This window comes from Podarcis bocagei, assembly GCF_964188305.1.
Source record: "Podarcis bocagei genome assembly, chromosome: 8".
Lineage (NCBI taxonomy): Eukaryota > Metazoa > Chordata > Lepidosauria > Squamata > Lacertidae > Podarcis > Podarcis bocagei.
This window is the reverse complement of record NC_138133.1, coordinates 5,917,086-5,924,141: the sequence shown is the minus strand read 5'-3', so window position 1 is coordinate 5,924,141 and position 7,056 is coordinate 5,917,086.

Here is a 7,056-nt window from a genome sequence, read left to right as displayed (position 1 = left end):
TTGCTTTAAAAAAATATATCCACACTCCTTTTTTAAAAAAAGTATTTGTAAAAAAGTATTTTTTTGAAAAAACAGGAAAGGATCACTTTTTTGTAGATTCAGTCCAGTAAAGATGGTCTGTGTTCATGGGATTCTTGTACCTGAAATGTTTGATGCCAATGGGCAATTTTCTGAAACTCTTCCCTCAAGACCAGTAGATTTTTTTGACTTTGACTACTCACAACAATGTTTCAGTACATTTTCCAAATAAGGGAGGAAATATGCCGCTAACAATTACTGTAGGTATGTAGATTTATATGCAGAGGATACAACAGCTTGCCAATATGGCAAAGTTGAAAACATTTATACTACATCTATCACCAATGCATTGATCCCCACAAACTGTGAGATGGGAGCGCCACTGAAATTCACACTCCCCGACTCAACCAGCTGAGAATTTCTCCATCTGTGCAACCTGATGACCACTAACACAAGGAGGAAGATGAGGAACAAGCAGGAGTCAAAAGCCACTGCAAGGGCCAGGTAGAAGGTGAGGTCAGACGGAGGAGCAGATGATGGAACTGTCTGTGCTAACTTAGAGAAACAAAGATAGAGAGAGGAAACAAAGTCAAATTTCAAAACGATGTTAGAAAAAAAGAAGGTTCAGCACCAGAAGAGAGATTTATGGTGAACATTAGAAGAAATTTTCCAGTTGTAGGAGCAATTCAGACATTGTATAGAACATTGTGCCGTATCACTCTTTGGATATTTTCATGAAAAAAGTTATAAAACAATCTATTAAGGAGTCTTTAAGTCTGGGGTACATTGCCTTAGATTAGTTTGCTTTCTCTTTCTCTTTCCTACAATATGATATTTTGTTTCAGTGGGGGAACACTGGTGGGAGCGACACAGAAACTAGAGTGGCCCAGATACATTGCATGGAATTCATTCTCTTGCTGATCAGGAGGGGAGGAATTGTGAGAGGAAAGAGCACCTCACAGGCCACAATACTCCCTTATATACACATCTCCTAAAAACACAGAAACCTATGCTTGCACCATATAACCTGCTGCTTCTGGTTAGTTAATCAGTGAACCCTACTTCTTTACTCATAAGCACTGATAAATTAAGATCCTCACTACAAGTAACACAGAGAAGGAATGTATAAGAGAGCATTTTTAGATTACAACTCTGAAAGTGTGTTTAGGGGGCAACACGTTTATGTTAAATGCTCTTAAGTATCTGCTATGAGAGAATGGCCAGGATTGGGATGAGATGGTGGTTTCATTGGTTGGATGTTGCCTCTGATTCCCGGAATAGGATGGGTGTAGTAATCATGTGACCTGATATTTTGCTGCCATAAAAATGCTAAGTTTTGTCATAGTGCATTCGAGTTGTATGCAAAAATTGCTACAGTAAGTCTGGAACGCATCTGGAGAACAATTGCAAATCCAACCAAATGACAGGTTTGAGCAGGGTTTTAAAGACAGGCTTTAAAAGGAAACAGTTGTAGATGGTCTACACAGAAACCTAGGAGGATGCAACAAAGAAATAAAAGAAATCAAACTGAATCCATGTCATAGGGTTGCCATATGTCCTCTTTTGCCAGGACATGCCCTCTTTTTCATGGGTATGTAAAATGAGAGTTGTCATTTTACATACATTAAAACATTAGTTAAAAGTCGAGGTTGGCAAATGTGTCCTCTTTTTTCTATTCAAAATATGGCAACCCAGGAAGATAAAAAATGATAAGAGGACCACAAGAAACAAATGAATGGAACAGAGATAGATCGGGTGGACTGAGTATTTCAAGGAGAAGAATAGTTGACAAAGTGCAAATAGAAGAAGAATGGCGATAGAATGAAAAATTGTAAAACAAAATTATAATTTAATGGCACTATGCCATAAATAGAACTTCCGGTATAGATGAGATGTGTCAGAAAATGGAATCACAATGTGGTGTTTTTGTTCTCACTCTTACATTTAGCCTTATTTTGATTTACAGTATTTATAGCACACTCTTCATTGAATATTTCCAGTCCCAATGACTTGAGTCCACTAAAGTTTATACTATAACAAATATGTTTGGGTTGCATCCAATGCTTATGTTTCTTCTCCTCTCCCCTCCTCAGTTGTCCTAATAAACAGTATTTAAGAGATCAGCTTGGCCCTACAACACAGAAAAATGGCAAAGCCCAACCCCTGCCCCAAATGAGGAAGCAACTGCAAATGAAGAAAGAAATTGCCAGTTTGCAACTAAAGCAGCATGCTGGCCATTACTTTTGATGGGAATCCCTGAAAAACTTCCCCTATACTTTTCCAGCCCCAGAGCTCCAGCTTACAACTAGCTGCTCTATACAGCTTAGCTTATTTGAAGGCTGGTGATGGGAGAAGAGAGAGGGCAGGAGAAGGCAAAGCCACACATAAAATGATGGCCAGCACATTGCCATTTGTGTGCACCTGAGGGTATGGCAGGAAAGAGGAGTGGAAGCAAGCAAGAAGCTTGCATACAGATGCATCCTAAATATAATTATTCTTAAATTGTTCAGCACTTCTGCACACTACTTCTGGAAACCTCAATAAAGCTACTCCTTACGGACATCATTACTTTGAAAGTCCAAGACACTGAGACTGCAGTCTTATACATGTTCACTTCACCTGGAGTTCCTTTTGAGTAGACATGCATGGGATCCTACTGTAAACTTCCAACGTCATAAATACCACAGAACTGGTTTAGTAGTCCAACTGAGTAAAGCAAAGCTACTTAGATCCAATGCTTAGATATTTTTGCCTTGACACTGTAAACCTTACTCTTTTATCGTGCATAAATCAGTAGACGGTTCATGAGGGGCCCAATAAATAAGGCTGAGCTACTGCTTTCCAGATTTAAATAACTCATTTTTCAGTGAACATATATGTCAGAGAAAATGAATTCTCCTCTATATAATGTTTCAGTGTCAGTTATGGTAAAAGATCATGCAGCGTGCAATGAAAAATATTCTGGAATAAACCATACCTTATCATCACTTGCCATCTCAGAAATTAAATTGCTTCCTCCGTTGCCTGTAAAAGGTTTTTCACTGCCAATAATATTGTCTACCATCTGAACACTGGGTGTCAGGAAGGCAAACTCATTCTTCCTGGACTCAGAAGACAGACACAGCTGGTAGGAATAGGGCAAAGTCCCATCTTCAAAGTTGGGTGGGAAAATGGCACCATTCTTGGAATGGGGAACAGGACCAAAGCACTGTAGGAACCTGGGATGCCCTGATTGACGGAGCTTCATTGTAACGGCCAGAATGACAGTCAAGAGGAACAAGAAGGAGATCACAGCTAAGGCCAGCACCAAGTAGAACTGCAGGTCAGACTGATACTCTGAGCTGCTGGGTTGGCTCTTCATTTCCGGAAGGGCCTCCTGAAAGTTCTCAGCAAACACCAGGTTCAGAGTCATGGTGGCCGAGAGAGACGGCTGCCCGTTATCCTTCACCATAATGACCAGTCTCTGTTTCACAGCGTCTCTCTCCACAAAGGCCCTGGCGGTCCTGATCTCTCCAGTATGAGAACCAACCGTGAAGAGTGCCGGCTCAGTGGCCTGAGTCAGGTGGTAGGAGAGCCAGGCGTTGTGTCCAGAATCTGCATCCACGGCCACCACCTTGGTGACAAGATAATCTGCCTCGGCCGAACGAGGAACCATCTCAAACAAGGCTGAGCCCTTGGCTTCTTGTGAGGGGGACAGGATACAAGGGCTGTTATCATTCCTGTCAAGAACAAACACCCTGACGGTCACATTGCTGCTGAGAGGGGGAGAACCCCCATCTTGGGCCTTCACTTGCAGCCGGAACTCTCTGAATTGTTCATAGTCAAAGGATCTCTGGGCATAGATGGTGCCAGTCTCAGAATTAATGGAGATATAGGAGGAGATGGGAAGTTCCTCAATGTTGCTGTTGAGGATGGAGTAAGTGATCCGTGAGTTCTGGTCCATGTCGGGATCAGAGGCTTTGATGGTGAAAATGGAGGCACCTGAAGGATTGTTTTCTGGCACATAGATGCTGTAGGTTGATCTCTGAAATGTAGGGGCATTATCATTGATATCTGAGATCTGTAGTGAGATTGTTTTGTGTGTGGAAAGAGGTGGAGTTCCTCTATCAGTGGCTGTGATTGTAATATTATATGCAGGAGCTATTTCTCTGTCCAGGATACTGTCTGTCTGGAGCTTGAAGTAATTGTTAGATGAGGGAAGAATTTTGAAGGGTAAATCATCTTGTAAATAGCAAGTAACTTTTCCATTATCTCCACTATCTCTGTCATTTACATTGATCAGAGCAATAACTGTTCCTGGCAGAGAATCTTCAGGAACAGGACTGAACATGGAGGCTAAGGTCACATCCGGGGCATTATCATTCTCATCAAGCACAGTTATTTCAATATTGCAATGTGTTAACAGTCCGCCACCATCTTTTGCTGCAACCATCATTGTATATTCTTCAGTTTCCTCAAAGTCCAATGGATCTATAAGAGTGATTGTACCATTTATTGGATCCACTCTGAATTTCAATTGGACACTTGCTGGTATATTGCTGAAATGATACCTGATTTGGGCATTTGTACCTTCATCTTTATCTGAGGCTGCAACCTGAAGTACAGGAGATCCAAGGGGAGTATTCTCCCTCAAGCTGACCTTGTACACCTCTTGAGTGAAAACAGGTGGGTTGTCATTCACATCAGTAACATTAATCCATATCTGGGCAGTCCCAGTTTTCCTAGGCTGACCGCCATCCAAGGCTGTAAGGATTAAGTGGAACATCTGTTCATTTTCCCGATCCAGTGGTTTATTTAGCACTAATTCTGCATAACTATTTCCATCTTTTCTCTTTCTAACTTCCAAATTGAAGTACTGATTGGAGCTCAGCTGGTAATCATGGAGAGAGTTCATCCCAATGTCAGGATCGTCCGCCTTCCCAAGGAGAAATCGTGTGCTTGGCAGAGTGGTTTCAAGCATCTCTAAATTGATATTGCTATTCAGGAACTGGGGTGCATTATCATTAACATCCTGGATTTCTACTGTTACATGGAAAACATTCAGCGGGTTTTCCACCACAACTTCAAACTGAACAAAGCAAAGTGGATTTTTGCCACATATCCCCTCCCTATCAATCCTGTCATTTACATAGAGGTTTCCATTCTCTGCATTGATACTGAAATGCTGCATTTTAGCCACAGACACAGTGTGCAGATTGCGATGTTTTAGTTCTTTGGTGCTCAGTCCCAGGTCCTTGGCGAGGTTCCCCACAACGGAACCCTTTGCCATCTCCTCAGGGGTTGAATAATGAATCTGCTCTGATGCAGCCCAACAGGTAAAAGACAAGAGAGAGAGAAGCAGTACTTGCCTTGTGAGTGCCCTGCCATTCCCTGGGTGCCTTCTCTCCATCTGGCTGGTTCTCTCAAAAACAGGCTGCTTCCTTTTCTCAGTTTCCTATGCTCAAGCTCTCACAGTGATGAAGGAAACAACATGAGGTATCACTGAGGAAGAATAAACTGCCCTTGTTCTCATATGTGTGCAAAGCAAAAGAGATTTTTCCTTCTCTGCAAGAGTTCCCTGTCTCTGTGCTCTTCAGTTGGCCTGCTCTGAATAGCAGGGATGGGAGTTACTGCAGTCTAGGAAGCATCACTGGATCTCTATCCTCTCTCTGGCTCTCATACTGGCCAACACTGACACTTAGAGGACCACTCAAGGAACTGCAAGGAAAACCATGTTCACCATAACATAGAAAGATGGAGCTAAAATAATGCACGTTTCCACAATGTGAACTTTTTCTTTAGCCAATTGCAAGTGGAGCATTTGAAAAAGTTTTTCCTTGTTTCACCTTTGTTTAGCACATTACTTTTATTGTCCACACCTTCAGCAACAAAGGCTTCCAGGGTGGGTTACAGGTCCAAAAAAGCAATATAAATAAAACAAAAATAAAACAAACTACACTCACGATAGAGACCAACTAAGTTTGTTATTGGTATGAGTTTTCGTGTGCATGCACACTTATTTGTGCATGCACACGGAAGCTCATACCAATAACAAACTTAATGGGTCTCTAAGGTGCTACTGGAAGGATTTTTTAAATTTTGTTTTGACTACGGCAGACCAATATACCTACCTGTAACTACACTCATAATGTTTGGTTATGAATAGATTTCATTTATTTTCTAAGTGGCCTCAATCCAGCTCCCTTTCAAAATGGGATTGGTGGCTCTGGCAGATTTTCATTATTCCCCTTACACATACATGCAAAAGAAGCACAAACTATCCCTTTTTAAATGCAGTGGAAGGCCCTTTGAGATACTAGGTGTGGATAAACTTATGGATAATTCCCCCCCGCTTCACTCAGTTCCCTTCAGCAACAAAGTGAAGAATGGGCTCTCTTTTCCCTGCTACTCTTCTCAGTAACCTCAGTTCATGGTAGATGTGGGCAGAGATGGCAGTTAGCGTTTTGCAGACATATTCAAAGGAAGATTCCTCTTTTGCCTTCCTTGTCAATAATGGGTGTAGCTTCTTCATGCACTAGGACTTTGACTGAGGAGGCTGCAGCTCCCAGAGGAGACCAGAGGCTCTCTCCAAGGTCTTCAGCAAAGGGATCAGAAGACAGCATAGGAACACAGAGGCTAGAGCTACTTTCAGTGGCTTTTTAGATAGTGCTGTGAAAATTGAGATTGCATCTGGGACTGCAGTTTCGCTTACATGAAGATGATACTCATGTCCACTTTTTATTGGTAATATGGTGACATTGTTAATATATATACTTGTGTACAGATATAACTAATATATTTAACGTTCCCCCACCATATTACATATCTGTGTTGCACAAATAAACTGTGCCATTAATTTGAAGCAGAGAATTGAATCCTGTCATGGTAAACAGTGTGGGGTGGTTTCAAGGTTTGAGAGTTTCTTTATCACCAGTAGTTGCTGATCCTTGGTGATACTTCCAAGTAAAGAGCCTTCCTCCATTTCCTCAGGGAAAAAGTGGCGAATCTTCAAGGAGTGGTAATGACTTGCCAATGTTAACAGATAAAAAAGACAGAGTG